We start from the raw sequence: 18,934 nt of genomic DNA on the forward strand, positions 1-18,934 counted from the left end.
CTTAAGATGCCTAATTCTGATGGCAAATTTTCATGGCCCTTAATTTGATATACCATTAAAATATTACGAACTCATTACAATTTAATCTGACTTATTTAATGAGACCATTAATCAATATTTTTAATAATTAACGGCCATTAACAGGGTATTGAAAAATTAATGGCACCATTAGTATTAACTAATTAATGTGGAATTAAGGGGCATTTCTTAATGGCACATTAAAATTTCATGCCAATTAAATTTTTCATGAGTTTTAAGGAGCCAGTTAACTTATTTCAATGTTTATTTTAAGCAGCTTTTCATGGCCATCAAAGTCATTTTAAACAGGTACATTTTAGCAGGGTTTCAGTATACTTATTTCATGGCTTTTTAATATATGGAATTAAAACTATGCTCATGAAAATCCCAATAAATAGTAAAAAGTAATGGCTGAATTTTAATGGTGACCTGTTAAAATTCTGTTAAAAAACGTTTTAAAAAATTAAGGCCAATTTCATGATACTTTTAATGACATGTGCATCCAGTAGTGATAAAGCTTCTAAATTGGAGAAATGGGAGGAAACTGGTGAATAAAAAGAAGAAATATAAAACGCCTCCTTTTTTTACTCAGTTTTTAAATTAAATAATAGAATTGCAACATTGATTCGGTACAGTAAATATAATTATATTACCCTTTAAAACTGTCTGGGAGGAATATATTGAATCAGCTAAAAAGAGTGGTCTCCAATGGCTTGTGCGAATTGAATTAGGTTCAGTCCTATGTTTTATGTTGTCTCAGTTGAGACATAATGTATCGAAATTTAGGTATTTTGCTACTATACTCTTTTATATTTACAGCTGGAGAAGTACCGCCTCGGTAGCCCAGTAGTAGAGAGCCCACTTTGAGTGCGGGACGTCGAGGGTTCGATCCCTGGCCGCGTCATACCAAAGATGTAAAAATGGTATTAAGTAGATTCCTCGCTTGGCGCTCAGCATACATGCTCACACCCATTCTCTCAAACACATACATAAGAGCTGGGTCGATAAATACTTTATTTCTTAATACCATATTTAAATATTTCAATTAACTACCTACAGTCATGACTTTATATTCTAATAAGATAATTGATATTGAAACGCATGCCGTAGTAGCTGTCAATTAATTGATTATTGGTTATTTGATGATGATTTGACTTTTAATTTTGCTCATTAATATATATGTTCCACAATAAACTATTGCGCCACAATATTTGTTCGTTTAATATGGACTTTAAATATTTCTATGTTGTCTATCTGGCATTAACCTCTTTAAGATATAGCAAATACTTTCTTTGTTTTATCTGTTACTAAAGGCTAATAAATCCAAATAAATATGCCTACATTTTTAACCCATAACTGAAAAATCATAGTATTCAAATTTACCAGAAAGGTACATAAATATATGTTAAGGTTAAATATATTAAAAGCAATTCAAAAGGCACAATATTAAGTAAGATCTATTTTAAATACCCTTTAATATAAACGTATCATTCATCACATTTTATTTTGGTTAACAGGGACGTTAATAATTTTCTCTTACGTAATCAATGTAGCTGTATTCTTTGTAAGCGGAATAAACACCCTTTACAATCTTTCATTTATATTGCAGCAAAAACATTTTTGCTGGATAATAAGGACGATGGTAATATCTCTTACGTAATCAATGTGTAGCCGTCTTCTTTGTAAGCGGAACATTCGTTTATAGTGCAGGAAACAAGATTTACTATAGTTCAACGTGGCAACTAGGGTCTTTATCTTCCAAGAAAAGTTGTAAAACGCTAAATAACCTATAATCATGTCGTTGTTACGTTAAACTTAACTAGAACAAATCAAAGAGAATCAATAAGACCAAACAAAATTTAAAGTTAAATTATATGTCAAGAAAAAAATAATCACATGGAGAATTCTGCTCAACCCGGAGTAAGAGGGTGTGGATGGCAGTGTATATATCATCTAGCACAAACGAACAGGTTTAATAAAACTAAACCTGCCTCATTTTCGTTACTGTCGTTATTTATTTTAAGCTAAGATTAAGGCACTGATAATAAACAATGTCAAAATTGATTTACGTATAGACACGTGCGTGCAGTTATAAAACATCCTTCATAATTGTCTATTATAGAATGTAACCGGTATGCATTAAACACATCCGTTTGTTTTATAATGTATCCTGGAAATAAGATATGTACTCAATGTTTAATTTTGTTTTATTAATTAAATCCGACACGGCAGACTGGTAGACAGATCATGGTCATTTAATAATGAATCGCGCTGCCATAAAACTCTCTTTAATATGGCTTTCCGAAATGTATACATGATCTTGCTCTTATCTTATGTCCGACGCAAACGTGTTTATTTGCTGTTTCTCTGTGTAAAAAATACTGATTGACACTTTGTGCCTGCTTTTCGTGTTAATTTCTAGTGTGAAAAAAATATTGTCAATCAGTCGTTTATTGTGTTTAAATACTGGAACTGTTTTGACTCAGTATATATTTGAGTTGTTAAAATCAGCATCCGAATCTGTTATCATTTATGAAATAAATGACTTTACTTTACCTCATTTTGAGTTACATTCATAATAATAAAATATAACGAAACGATATTAACAAGATGTTTTTCTTTTTTTTTCTTTTTTCTTGTCAGGAAAATGCCATTTGTAATATTGTATTCATCATTCATTTTACCGAAAACAGGATAGTGTGATATTTTAATTGTTATCTTTACGCATCTGCAGCAGAGGGTTAAATTATGTTTTATATTGGTCTGGCGACCATCTATTTATTCACTAAACAATGACAGCGCTTCATGTTGATGTAGAATTCTTATTTGATTAATAACGATTTGAACAGAGCACTTAATTCATTTTCTGTGTTTTGTCTTGACCAAAGAGCTTATTAATCAAGTCAATTCCCTAGACAATCCTAGACCATTGCAAGAATTGGATACAAAGAACTTATTTCAATTACTTTCTGTCTCGTTATAACCCTAGAGTTAAGATTATTATTCGTGAGAAAGCAGTGGTATTTGATATTCTTATACATGTATTTAGTTTTTAATGTTACTGTAAATAGCCTGTAAAACGTCAATGCGATCATTTACTGTATATACACGCAATAACGCATACAACACCAACCCCCCCCCCCCCCCCCCCCCCCCCCCCCATCACACACACAAGACATAATCTACATTATAAGAGATATTTATGATGGTTTTATTTTACTTGCATAATTCATTTTAAAATATAAAGAATATTAAGAAACATTATTTTCATTATGTACGTAGATCATATTTGTAGTCGAATCACGAACCAAAGAGTCTTGAAAATTTCTCAGTCTATTAGATAAAGAGTGCCCCTTGATGCTTCTGGAGAAATAGGAAGTACTCGGAACCTTTATTGAGCCCTTACAATATAAATATATGACGATCAAACAGGTTTTTAGTAGATCTTTCATACAGAGGAACCTTGAAATTGTATATCGCTAACAAGAACACAAACAGAAAACTCATTTTGATTGAGTCCATTTTTGTCAGATAATGTAGGGTCTAACACCTATACTTAGTTGAAGGCAACACTGCTTTCTGTCGTAACAGTTATGTTATGACAGATATATGTGTGACAGATAAATGAATCATGCCTTTTCTTCAGTAGGAACTCTTGAAATTTTCTTTTTATAAGACATGTTGTATGCCATGTATACAGACATACCGGAAAATACACGAGTATAATTGCCACGAGTAAAGCCTTTAATACTTGCTTTATTCCATAGAAACTAATTTGTACGCTTGTCTTAGAATGTAAGGTGTACGTTTACGTTCCTGTTTTAACCAAAAATCAAGATCTATTGGAAGATAAAAGACGTTATCTTTTTTTAGTTTTACCTAACCTAATCCACACTACAAAATGAAACGTCATTGTGTTAAACGTAGCGTAGACGGTTCTCTATTCGTTAGAAATATTCGAAACAACAACTAGCAAAAAGCATAATTAAACGATATGCATTGCTTCTTTGAAAAAGAACGTTTTGGACGCTATGCCGCTTGTGTATTTCTTTTTTATTTGATATTCAAACCAAATCGAAATAGACTGACTGAGTTATATTTTTGTCATCGCATTATCTATTCTAATTTTCAATATGTACATACAAAATTTCTTTGGGTTTTGGTAAATTACTAATTACCAATTTACTTTGATAAACTGTGAGCAAACTGTCATGGTTAAATATTTATGCGACAGTATTATACTAATCAAAATAAGACGACAAAATACATAAATATTTGGCTGTATACTCGCTTTATTATACTTTTTCATTTATAAATCACGAGCGATCGATATCTTGTGGAACAAGTGCTCGGTCAAAGGATTAGGTATCTTATAAATAAATAATCAAGGCCGATTTTCATTTGCGGTAGTTTAATTACGCAATTACCTGTAACCTCAATTACGTAATTACCTGTAACCTCAACTTTGTTACGAATTCTCAGAACGGTCATATTGGATATTGTACAGCATAATTGCATGCTTAAATATAAAAATGTTAAAATGACACTATCTTCTTTAGATTGGTTCATGAAATAGATAAGTTCCTAAAACAGATTAAATTGTACAGTAATATTTATTTGCTTGGGTTTAACGTCGCACCTACACAATTATAGGTCAAATAGCGACTTTCCAGCTTTGATGGTGAAGGAAGACCCCAGGTGCCCCTCCGTGCATTATTTCATCACGAGCGGGCAATGGGTAGAACCACCAACCTTCCGTAAGCCAGCTGGATGGCTTCCTCACATGAAGAATTCAACACCACGAGTGAGGCTCGAACCAACATCGATGAGGGGCAAGTGACTTGAAGTCAGCGACCTTAACCACTCGGCCACGTGTACAGTAATATAACTGAGCAGATGACAGGACAAAAAATTAAAATCTGAATACATATGTTTGCAACAAATTTTGCTAAACTAATGAAATCAATTTCTTATAACGACAAACTGTCGTTTTAGTTTTATACAAATGTAAATATTATAAATTTTGTACGTGCCATCCGTCGGATGTATGGCAATTGCCATTAAATGTATGCTACCAAAATAATAGAAAATGGTTACACTATATGTTCGGGTTAAATGATACATTGCCAATTTACAAATGATTTATAAAGTCTGATATTTACAATTGATCATTTTTCTCAATTATCGTTAATTCTAACTTGCATTAAATGTAAAACTGCAGACATTCGTCAGAATCGTCTCATACAATTCAAACGGACTTCTCTTAAAGCTGTGCAATGCCTACAAAAAGTCATATAACATAGAAAATGTACATGCATCTTGCCTACTTGATTTAACTAGCAGTTAAATAATAAACTACACATGTATTGCTATACAGTCTGATCTGTACTAACGGTCACCTACGATCAGCGGTCACCTCCGTTCAGCGGTCATTGTATTACGCCCCGTACGGAGTTTCCTCTATTTCATCACTTTATTCAGCTGTTGGTTCCTATCCGCGGTCAGTGGCCACCGAAATTGCTTCCCGACCGCCGTATTTGACCCCTTTAAGCGGTCATGTTTCTTTCAAAACAAAGTTTAGGCGAGAATCGCCGAAGAAACACAGTTTTTGAGAAACACGTGATTGCTAAGTTTCACGTGACTTCCCTACAAAACCGACAAAATGACATTAGCTTCTCAAATCAAACTGATAATCAAAGGTGTGATCCTCTTTGTTACAATCAAATGGCCAGTAATAATCGGCAATTAGCGTTTCACCTGGTGTCAGTTTTGTTGTTCACAGTTTAACCTCGGTTAAATATAATACACAATCTTTAATTACATGTAGTACCATAATAATTTTGATATTTTTATATTTCTCCCTTCAAAATACTATTTAATCTATATGAAATTTATATAAAAAATTATTTTTTTTTGAATGAAATAGAACTCACTCGATCTTTTATGGAACGTAACGGCAATCTTATATTTTAGTGTAGACAATAAGCGCGGAGAGTAGCTTCCCTCTATCGAAATGGTGAAAATCGTAAACAAACTTGTTTTGAAGTTGGAAATCATCTATGACAATTTTTGTTGTAAAAATTACGCCGTTGTTGACTGCTAGAAAGACCATTCGTATTGCGAAGGCAAAGACACGTCACTGTATCCTGGTAAAACAATAAATCGAAAAAGAAATTGCCCTAAAGGCCAAAGTCATGACTGAACAATGGTCGGAAGTCTGAAATATATATATACTGGCTGTCCCTCCGATCAGCGGTCACCTCGCTTAAGCGGCCAAGTTGTCTGTTTCCCATGGCTGACTGCTTCAGACAGGTTAGACTGTAGTAACTATACCATTGTATGTTAATGTAAAAACTGCTTTTTTCACACTGTCAGTACTAAAGTCCATTGTAGAGTGCTTCATCTTTATTTTAATTATATACAGCTATGAATAACGCATCAAATCATGACTGTGTATTTTTCGAACTACTACTTTTTTGTTGGGTTTAACGTCGCACAGACACAATTGTAGGTCATATGGCGACTTTCCAGCTTTGAAGGTGAAAGCAGACCCTAGGTGCCTCTCCGTGCATTATTTCATCACGACGAGCACCTTGGTAGAACCACCAACCTTCCGTAAGCCAACAGAATGGATTCCTCACATGAAGAATTCAACGCCCCGATAGAGGCTCGGACCCACATCGATGAGGGGCAAGTGATTTGAAGTCAGCGACCTTAACCACTCGGCCACAGCGGCCTCTTTACTACTGAAACGTTTTGAAAGCAAATTATCTGATACAGGTTACCGTAGTTAAAATCAGCCAATGTTTTCCCTACTCAAGAAATGTTAACAGTTCTCCTTGATGCTATGAGGTACTGTTGTTGCTCGAAATAAGATCTTTTTGTAAAAGTTTTCTCTCTTATACGATTTATTAGATTAAGCATAAGATTGTTTTATCAATAATAAATCCTTCGAAAGCATAAAACATAATCAAGCAATGTATGAGCAGATTCGATTTGTTCGAGTCAGTCCATGAGAGGTAATATAATACAGGTATAACCCCATCAAGCCCTAACCATGTTTAAGAGGCCTTGTGTTATACATACTTTTTGACCCCGTGATATATAAATGCAATCAAGCAAAATAGTAATAGCAGACTCGGTTATTTTCGTGTCTAACGCCTGTTTGCTTAAGCATAACTCAATATTGAATTGCCTCAATGATCCCGTCTGACCAGAAAATAAACTAAACACTGAAAACAAGTGCAGGTATTCATACTACGGCTGAACTCAAAACAACGATTTTTTTCAACGAGTTATAATTCTTTAAATGATTCTAAACTTATGTTTTATTTTACTATACATTTTTCTATCATTTTTGTCAATAACATTCTGGCAGAAAGGAAGTGTTAAAAAAACCTACTTAATTCGCTTGAAGATGTTTAAGATTCTATTTCATGGCTTTCTTTCTTGTTTTCCATTTTTGATTGTTTTTGTTGAGTTTAACGCAGCATTGGCACAGTTATAGGTCATATGGCGACTTTCCAATTTTGATGGTTGAAGAAGACATCAGGTGCACCTCCGTGAATGGGCGGACACCTGGGTAGCACCGCGGACCTCCCTCAAGCAAGCTGGAAGACATGGAGAATCACACACCTTGATTGAGGCTCGAATCTACATCGGTGATGCGCAGGTAATTTCAAGTCAGCGACCTTAACCACTCTCGTGAAGAATCATATTAATGATGGAACCGGTTCAGATTTTTATGTTGTAATTTTAGACTATTAAACTATGTAATACCGAAATGTCATTTCCTTCAATATACAGCTCAATATCCAAACTAACATTTAAGCTTTTACTTGTAAAAGAATAACCACAGATAACCCTTTGGAATTATTTGTATTTCGTTGAAACGTACTCAGGAAAATCAATGCAGAAAACCTCCTGTGTACACTGACTGCAAAGGGCATGACAGGGGTACGTTGCTTGTTTACTACAAGTGTCATTCACATGTGCTCTAAATAAATAAATCGTGAATTGTACTGGTTAATTCAAATACTGCTGACGTTTTCTGGTTTTACGATGTTAATAATTTGTAACAGAATGTTATAAATGAAATTAGAAAAAAAAAAAAAAAAAAAAACACTGAAATGTTAGCAACCAGAAATGGAAAGTAAGCTATTGTATAGTTCAAGTAATTCAGATGAAGCTTATCGAATTTCATAGCTACTGATAACATTGATTTGGTATGATTATGTTTAACATAATTATTCTGGTAAGAGAAGGAAATATGTTGCAGCGACCATTAAACGTGCGTTAACTCTTGCTGTCTAGGTTTCATTTGCTTTTTGGTAATACATGTATTTAGTTTTGTATATATTATTTTTTTCTTGGCAAACAAAAACAAAAGAAATAAGAGCTTCCTTTGGGCAAATAATGTACATTTTTTTCAGATGTAAAATAGATATAATTCTAGCCAATAATAAAAAAATACCCAGAGAGAATTGCTTCAAAAGACGTTCCAGACACAGTTTATAACTATGAAATTGTCATAAAATCGTTAGTATTTTATGAGAGAGTCCGTGACATCACAAGTTAATTAAGCAGGAGGTCAATCTTTCGAGTGAAAGGTTTTGTATCGTATTAGGGAATGTCATCCAAGCTCTAATCTTTGTTGTACTTTTTCTTCCTGAACAAACAGTAACAAATCGAACATTGGCACATTATGACAAAACTCCTGAACAAAACAAATACAACGTCAAATAGAATAAGTGCTCAATGTCAGTCCTCGTAGATGTAGTAAAACGTGTTAACAATGTTGACAAAACAAAAATACCTAAGAATCATAGTTTGGAGCTGTCTTCGTACGGTCAGTGACCTAAGTCACGACTGGAGAGGCTGAACCAATTAACCGTACGTAAATCCCCATATAATGTTTAAAAATCACTGGACAGCGTCAATGAAAGAAGTAGCCTCCACTCAAATCTCTTATAAACTCAATAGTATCGAAAGGTCCCTGTATGTAAAACACAGACCTGTTCATGTAAATAATTATTTTAAAAAACATAATGAATCATGCACGTATGTACTCTGTATCTTCTAGGAAAGCAAAGCTATAAGAGAAACACCATTGAGCGTTTCCAACAATAAAGGCCAAAGGCAAAAATAAATGAGCTGCGCAGACCCAATAGGGCATAATCCCTTAAAAAAGGCATCGAGGACCCAAATTTCATATCTGATAATTTAAAGAATTACTACATACAGTTAATTCAAACATAGTATATTCAAGTTCATGTGTATTTTATGTATTATATGTAACAGTACGCTCTGTAAGATTTGAAACGATACATACAGTACAATCGCGATACTACGAAAAGCCAAGGGACCGGCCGTTTTTTTCGTAATATCCGATTTATAGTGACACTTTCCACTCATAAGCGTTTTTCACGCCGTTATGGAAGGTGTGAAAACTTTGACGATACAGGTATTCGTAAAATCGCAACTAAAACAAGTTGAAAACAGGCTTTAAGGGCATAACAATACATTCGGGACTACAACACCTTTTCGTAGTATACCGGCATTTCGTTAAATTGCGATTCGTAGCACCGCGAATGCACTGTATTTAATAGAAGTAAATCTAACACAGTATAAATGTGAATCTGAATGTTAGTATTTATATCTAATATGAAATGTGTACACGTCCTGTATATATTTAGATCATCTGACCTATATTTGTTATCGGCTTGAGAATTATTCATTTAGTGGACACAACATACTCCATATTGGAATTTCAGTTTACTGTTATTAATAATAAATAACGAACGTGTTTTTATTGAAAACATGTTTAGATATGATAATTTCTTTATCTACTCGTTCCAGTTTCTCTGGAAATTACATGAAATGACAACATATTTTTAAACTTATAAACTATTGTGTATGATGATAACGTGTATGTCATTTCCCAAATCTATTTCAAATAGATGATCGGCGGAGCCAATGCAACTATGTTAAGTCCACATAACTGGATATTATGTATCAAATTTTATATACAATAGATATATGTACTTTGTATTATTTTTCACCGTGCATAAGTGAATATCATAGTTATATTTTCCGAAGTGGCAATTTTACAAAAGAAGGAATCATCAGATAGTATTTTATTTTCAACACGATCCGAGTACATGTACTTAACTTGACAATTATTGGTCATTACTGAAGTACATTTTTTCCAGTTTTCATTTGTAAACCATACTAGATAATGCAAACATCTAATAAATTACCGAATGTGCTTTATCTTTAGTCCCGATATGGTATTATCTTAAAAATAGGAAACATCAAGAACAATTCTGCAGCTTGGCTTAAATATGCAGAAAAACAAGACAGTTAACAATCTCTATGATTCCAAATAAAGCTTTTACAGAACCGATTATAGAAAAAAAACCTTTTAATCAATTTATTGTTTGAAATTAGTTTAGTTATGAATAACAATGAAGGACACACATTGCTAGCATTTTTAATAACACATGAAATAACAAGTAAACGTACGCTATTGAATATAGGTATGAAAGCTTTTCTTGGTAGAATGAGTTTTCAAAGTTTATTGTCCGTGCTATACATGTTTACATACATAAAACAATCAATTTACATGGAACATACATGCATAGCCAATCTAGAATGTAACCTATTCCTACAACATGTTACCACTGTCAGTTTAATGGCTTGGGTACGGAATGACGAAGGGAGGGGTAAGGCTTCCAATTCAGGAGACGAAAGTTGCACGAATAAAAGATGACTTTTGTGACAGTTTGGAAATAAAAAACATCAGTAGGTTTTTTGACAGACCTATATTGTCAGAATTTATACGGGAGCCAGAAGCGTAGCCCAACATGTCATTAATCTACTCAGCGGGATGGTATGAAGAAAAAATCATTTCCGCTTGTGTGGGTCAAAATGGGTCAGTAATTCACCAATGTACATGGCATTACTCTTAGCTCAGCATATGAACATAGGCACAGTGATATCGTCAGAATTCGATAATCAAAATGAATAAATTGTAGGAATTTGATACGTAAAACTTGAAGGAATAATTTTACTTATGTTTGTTCAAATTTTACATTACAGATTAGAGTAGTTTAAGTCTATAATTTTCATTGAAGAATTTTAACTGGATACCTTTTCCGCTACTCGTCTTGATATAAAAGTTGCTAAATACGTCTTTCATTTATACAAGACATTATTTTTAATGTTACACAGTAGTCGTTTGAATTTTATATCTGAAAAGCTAAAAGTTTTCTCGACAGTTTTAAGGCTATTGTTTGTTTATGTTAGTCGGACGCAGCTGCCCAGATTTTTTCCATTTTTCCATTTTAATGTTCAAAATGTAATGACACTGCAACTTGTGCCAATTTTACTTGTAATGTGATCCTAGCAACAGCAAGCACAATGACGTTCTTTGTGGCATTCATTACGCTAAAAAATTTGCCTTATGCAGTGTTTGGATAAGGTGTATGTGATTGCATGAAATGTCAACTTAATACAGTAAACATTTTTTATTGTAATTCTTCGGTATTTTATCAGGTAAATCTTTTGAAGATTACTTAACCTTTAGCCTGCTAGATTCCTAATATGGACTGGTCTATCATCCAAAGGCAAAATCGCTTGCTGCCAGCAGGCTATAGCTAAAGGTTAAAGTCCTACTTTTACCGAAATTCCGGAATCATGAGATTATATCAAAGTGCACTAACAATTCATTTATTTGAAAGTGGTAAAAACTTTTGTTCATTATTTATGATAGTATAAACATAATGTTCATATCCATATTTAAATAAGTTATTTTGCCTGGTGAACATTTATAACGAACTAAAATGCGCGTCTGCAGTAGTTATTAAATATAGAAGTCAGATTCTTTTTCAGAACTGGAAAGCCAGAATATCATTTTTTTCTCAAATATTTTTGTTAAACTTATTTTATTTAAAACTAACAAGTGCAATAAAGACATACATTCTGTATTGAATAATTTGCATAAGTACACATGAAATAGCAAAATGCAAGTCTTTTTAAAGTAATTAACTTTTTAATGTGTATATACATTAATAATATTGATATCTTAAATTTAGCCCTAAGGGGCAAAGCCAGCCAAAACTGGATTTTAATCGGGACATATTAGTTGGGCTCAAGGTGCATTCCCATGGGGGAAAATAAATTGTAGAACAGCTCTGGTGCATTTGGAGATATACTCTCCCCATTTTTGGATTTTTCATATACAATAGATATACCTGTCAGCATCATGAGCATACACTGGCTGTTGGACATATCTGATGAAAATGCATGCAAATATGTCTGATAAAGTTCACCAATATATTTGAATAACCGCATACAAAATACAAGCAGTCTGATTGGTAGATAAAGGGAGAAGAAGCAAAGTATACTGTATAACTAGAAGACAGTGGGTAAATTTTCTACTCTTTCCTGGATTTCAGCTTATTAATATATGGTTACCCTATACCGGATTTTCAAGCTAAGCGAACAGAATTATTTTAAACCAGCTCTGTATCTGCAGTTTTTAGAAACAATGGTGCGTTAGGTGCACCCCTGACTCAGATAGTATATAGACAGTAGTATATATGTGTGTATGCATACTACCTTGTAGGAGGGTAGGAGAGACTACTCTAGGGGGAACCCCATCCTGCAATATGTTTGGATTTTAAGCACTAAATCAGGCATTCTGCTTAGTTTGCAATCCGAGCTTATTTACAAACCTTACATGTTTCACATAAAGCAAAGAAGGAAAACATCCCATTTCAATCTCACTTGTCTTAAAGTATCCTTAAACAAAAACAGGGATGTAGAATTATGTACGACACACTTGATGTAACGAAACACAAACCAATATCTCAGAAAAAATGGACAAATGAGATAAATCTTGTATCTGTCATTAGTCTCACAATATAAAAGGTGTTTTACTGAAGAAAAGGTTGCATTTAAAATGATATTTTTATTATCAAGAGTTAAAAGGTAAAAATAGTCACAAATTCACAATATTTGGTCTATTCGTTTGAGAGCTGTTCGTAACAAAATAGTTTTCATATTTTGAGAAAGTGTTGAATCATTTCTGTATGAGGGGGGAGGCGGGTCCTCCCCCGTAAAATTTTGCCATTTGTGCATGCCAAATCCTGAATTCTAAGAGGATTTCTACAAAAATTATGGTTGTTGATTAGTTTAGGTTTAAGTTGTATACTGTCAACAAACATTGGGAAAAGGGTATTTAAGTAGAAATCTTTATTAGTGTCCTTGTAGGAAATATTACTGTAGATAGTTTTAAATGTTATAACAGCCAAATGCTGAATTCTAGTGAGCTTTTAGGATATAATTATCAGTATGGTCTTAATAAGAAGGGAAAACATATACTGTTATAATACTTAAAATATGGTGCTCCGCTCCCTCACTTCCCCTTTGGCTTATTTATATAGTATAGATTACTGTTCATATACGGAAATTATCAGAATAACATATTGCAGTCAAAATTGCACTGCAAAGAATCAGTCTGGTTGTTCTTCTTCAGTAGCATTCACTATTCAAACGTTGACAGAAAAGCTGATCATAAGAGTTATAATATGATACAAAAATACTAACTATATTATGCAATAATGATTTTTTTCTGAAAAAGGATAACAGCATATAGGCTAGCATAGAATATATGAAACAGTCTGTAAGTGGATGCAAAATAAAAATTTTATTTCTTACATTAAGCATAAGAAACATTTGTTTAGATTACTTGTCGATGGTACATTATATAAAGCATCATTTTCGTTTAAATAAAAGTATAGAAGAGCTCTTTTATTATACACACAGCATATTATACTACGGTCCAATCTAAATCATGGGAAATAACTCCTATAACAAAAATACGCTAATTATAGCACAGTTGTTAATCGTTCTCATTTGTGACACCTACTTCTTCATATCTTAAGGTTTAGCAGTATATCACAAAACCATTTTTAGTATAAACAAACAACATCTTTATAAACAATCTATCTTTCCGATACATTTTTACCGTTCTGTCCCGTAGAACTGGATACTTAAAATATTCCAAAAGACGTGTCCCCATTTAAAACAGAACGCCATTTTCATAGAAATAAAAGTAAACAATTGTCAGAAACGATGTTTAATCTAGTTCTGTAAAGTTTAAACACTCGTACATTGTTGCAAATGTATCAAAACGAAGACATGTAACAGCTTTTTAAAAATGGTGAGTTGTTTAAAGGTGCAGAACTGTCCAGAAATGTGGCCCCTCCATGCAGTCCCTTTCCGAAATCCATTAGATATATAAGTAAATTGACAGTGGTTTTGTAGAATAATATAAATGTTTTATATGGTGTTTAATTTTCATGTAAAACTGTTACAATTTTTTCTTTATGTGATTTGGTGATATACGGACTTTTTTCTCCTAACTCTTGAAGGAAACAAAATCGGCATGAGAAGGCTATGACAAAAAGTTGAAAATGGAAAATACAACAACAAGAAAAAAGGGGGAAAATAGGGGCACTGGAACATGGGGTTTGGTGGTGCAGCACTGGGAAAACTCTACATAAATAAGAAGCCAGTTATCTAGTGAAAACAGAGATAAAGAATAACTCCATTTCTCACTGAAGTTAATTTGTTTGGTTTTATTGGCATTAAAATACTCTTAACTTAACAGAATTTCAATTTGCGTTTTGTTCAATAAAAATCTTGAAAGTATATTCCTAATTCGGCATTGATATTTTGTATTTAATGATATATTCATTAGATCATTGTTGATTTTTCATTTCCTAGAATGATATCTGTTTTTGGCTATTCAGTGGAAATGTTTGGATAAGTTTCGTTCATGCATGTTTTGACATAGATCTAGTATTTAAGGTATCAGTTTCAGTACTGCAGAAAGAACTAGGAAATCTTTTCTTAAACCAATTTTAAGCAGGGAGTAATGTGTTGCACTGATTCTGTGGTTCAGCCTAAACTGAAACCATTTGCATCCTAACTAGTATCTTTAGTTACAGTAAAAGGGATTTATGTATTATGTTTCAAGTCGAAAAGCGCATTTAAATTTAATTTCTCAACCCATTTACTCCTTGCAGATGGGATTAATTTTAGCCTGGCAAGTAGAAAAGCGTTGATTTTTACAGCCTTTTAGTTGGCTAGTATTTATTTTAATTGCAAAGGTTTGTAAAGGTTAAGCTTTCCTTTTTGCATAATGTGGATGGCTAATCTTGTCAGTCAAATCTCTAATTGATTCAGTACTACCTTGGTATTGTAAAAAAATGACTTCATACTTATCAATATAATCATTATACAACAGAACATTGCCATTTCAATCTAGAAACTAATTAACTAACAAAACCCCTTTCTTTGTAAACATGGGATAGTAAAAGCTGGAACCACCATTTTTAATATTACAGCTGTGCCATACTGGCAGTGCACTGAATTCACTACAGCTTCTTGGATATTAGTGTTTTATGCGTATGATTCATTTCAAAACATTATCCAAAAGCTATTACTAATAGTGTTCATTGTATTGCTCATAAAATTGTTTCCGTATTTACTATAAGTTTGAAGTAATGGATACATATTTTTTTTTAAGTTCAAACTATCTAGTATCATATCTCATATATCTGCGAAGCAAAGTGAGTTTTAAAGCTGTGACTAAAGTGTCTATTTTTATTAATTTTTTATACCCCTGTTTTCATAGGACTGAATTATAGTATTTCTTTTTACCTTATCTTTAACATTCTATAAAGAAGTATAAGAAGAATGTTTCAAAGGTTTTATGATATCAGTGTCCTTTGTATTTGGTACAGTATTAATAAGTGGATTAATTGTTTGACATAGCTAGTGATCTTATTACTATATTTTTACCTATAGAATAAAAAAGTGAAAACCCTTTATTTAAGTGAGTGAAAAGCCTTTTAATTTCTTCAATTTGGGGTAGCTTGTTAATGTTTGCTATATTTTTGAGGTTGTTTGTGAAGTAATTTTAAACTTTGAGACTCCCAAAGGAGTCCTAGTTCTGAACAGAGTAAAACCTGCTATTTTTCAAAGATTTTAGTTTTATCAATGTTAATTTGCATTTCTGATATTTTTGCGAATAAATGTAAAGTTTGTATTTTGTTTCTCAAAGACTTATAGAACTTTTCGATCATCTGCATACTGTGGCAGCAGAATTCGATTTTATTATTTGCATCCCTATAATACTACTATTTTTGTTTCAGTCCAACTGCTTGTATTTCCGAACACAGAATAGCAATGTAGGGGAACTGACGGCAACCACGTTGGACCCTTAATGAATCTGACAGATGAACATTAGTATTGACAAAAGATTGTATGTCATTGTAAAATAATATAACACAGTTTATAAAGTTTTCACCAGAATTACAGTACTGTAGCACTTTGTAAATAAAAGACAATTAAATGGAAGCTGTTGCAAAATCCACTAACATTAACATGCCTGGAATTTGCTGTTCTTCTGTGTGATACAGTACATCATACACTATTCTTATATTATCTGCAATTAATTTTCCAGGAAGAAAACCAGTCTGGTTTGGACTAATCAATTTTGGTAAGACTTATTTTATTTACAGGTGGGGTCCTGACCCTAAGTGTTTGTGAGTTTAATCACCAAATTTACACTGTTCCAAGAATCGTAATTAATACATCTACATTTTGCTTCTATTAGATGAAAATATGTACCTTAAATTCGGCAAATATTTAAAATAAGTATAGTGTCTAGTGCATTATATAAACCTTTTTGAAAAAGCAATGGAAACATTGCAATGTCATGATGAACGGTACATAATGTCGTCAGTAAGTATATATTGTCTGTATGATGAAAGCGGAATTAAGGAAATAATTGAGATAGAAAAAGTCGCGCAACATTAAAACTGGACTCTGGAAGGAAGCTGACGTAACAACCAGTTCATCATCAATACGGGAGAAGCTCAATTTTAAAATATGGTCAATGATCTGATATCAAAAAATATTCAGAAAGTGATATCAGGCGCTTTGTTTAATAGTCGCATGATAAAACACTTCACATAGCTTGCATGTTTGTCTTCAACGTCAGTCTGTCCGTCCGTAATGTTAGTATACCCACATGCGGTTCTCACTGGTCTTGTGATCGGTAGAAATACAAATAAGAAGTATCATGTTGTACCCAGAAGTTTTGCTTGCAATCAACATTAGGATGGTCACAGATGACCAAGCACTTAATTTTTATACAGTAAATTAGTGTTAAACACCATCCAGGGGCCCTCACTCTTTCAGTTGTCAATTTTCTTCCATCCGTGTTTGTATATTTCGATCTATACCCACATGCGGTTCTACTTGGCTTAGTGATCGATAGAAATACAAATGAAAGGCATCATGTTGTAGCTTTGGACATGCACTTTCCAAAGATACTAAGATTTTGAAATATGACATTTAACGGGTGTGCAGTAGTTCACTAAAATACAGAGACAAAATACACCATTATATACACGTCATAATGTTCGTATGAAGTTGCGGTTTTAGACCCGAATTTGGGACCCAGAAGTTCTGCTTGCAATCAACGCTAGGATGGTCCCAAATGACGATTAAGATGAACTTAATTTGTGTGGAAGAAAACAGTACTAAACCGAATCCCAGGGCCCTCTCTCTTTTAGTTGACAATTTACTTCAATATTGAATTTAAACTTCACATGTGTCTTCGGGGTTATGAAACTAGGTAAAGGCATCAAGGCCTATAAGCGTACATATTGCTACTACTTAAAGGCATACAGATTTGAAACTTATTTTTTTTTCTTTTTCTAGATCAATTGCCAACCTCACTGGGTCAAGACCCCTAATTTTGACATGTATTTTGGGCCAACTATGTCCCCTTTCGGACTAAAAACTTCTGGTTTAAAATTTGTGTGGAAGTTACTTTCTGCAAAACAAATTTTTATGCAGATATAGAACTGACACTTCACATATGTCTTCGGGGTCATAAAACTGGTTGATTGCATCAAGTCCAATAACTCTTACATGCATTTTGGCCAAATAACGTCTTCCTTTTGACTATAAATCTTCTGTTTAAAGTTTTGCATGAAAGTTTCTCCAAAACTAATGCCAAAACTGGATTAAAACTCTATAGATATTTTAACTTTTAGGGTAATATTCCTGCTTCTTGGACAACTTATCGAATACTGACTGTCTAACGGACTGCTCTTGTTATGCATATTTTTGACTATGTCAAGGGTCATAGCTCTGGCTGTGTGAGTTCCAAATTAAAACCACAGGTGCTCAATTTCACGTGCTGAATAACAATAATAAAATGATAAAAAATAACAAATCCTGTGCGGTTTTGGTGACTCTGGATCTAAAACGTTTAGCGATATACACGGCATGAATTTGGACGGATGAACAGACTAACAGTGCGATTTTAACATACCTACCTTAAGGGGCATAACAATTGCTAATAATCGGATAACAAATCAAAGATAAGGTTTTAAACTGCGTGTCCGGTGTAGCCGGAAACTCATGATCAGTACAATAATTAAGATTTTGTATAATTGTCGGAGTTTCTGATGTTAAACATTCAACTATTTTCAGGATATTCAAGTTTGTTCAGTAATGTATTTGAATGTAATCAGTTGGTCTAAGTTCAATCACTTATTCGCACACAAATAGAATAAAACAAAATTTACCTTCTCATTCATTAGCAAATGGGCATTTCCTTTCATTTTTTCCATTTATCCAAGACTGTGCCGTCTTAAAGCATCAATAGCTTTTCTGAGTAGGGATACATAATATGTTCAAAGAAAATCTAATTTCTTAAATATTTATTATACATTATACCTAATGAAAGCATTCACTTTTGTACATGTCGAGCTACGTTTCTAATATTTTATACGTTTTTAATATTTTAACTCTGTCTTTAAGTTTT

The sequence above is a fragment of the Mercenaria mercenaria genome, chromosome 14, assembly GCF_021730395.1.
Source record: "Mercenaria mercenaria strain notata chromosome 14, MADL_Memer_1, whole genome shotgun sequence".
Lineage (NCBI taxonomy): Eukaryota > Metazoa > Mollusca > Bivalvia > Venerida > Veneridae > Mercenaria > Mercenaria mercenaria.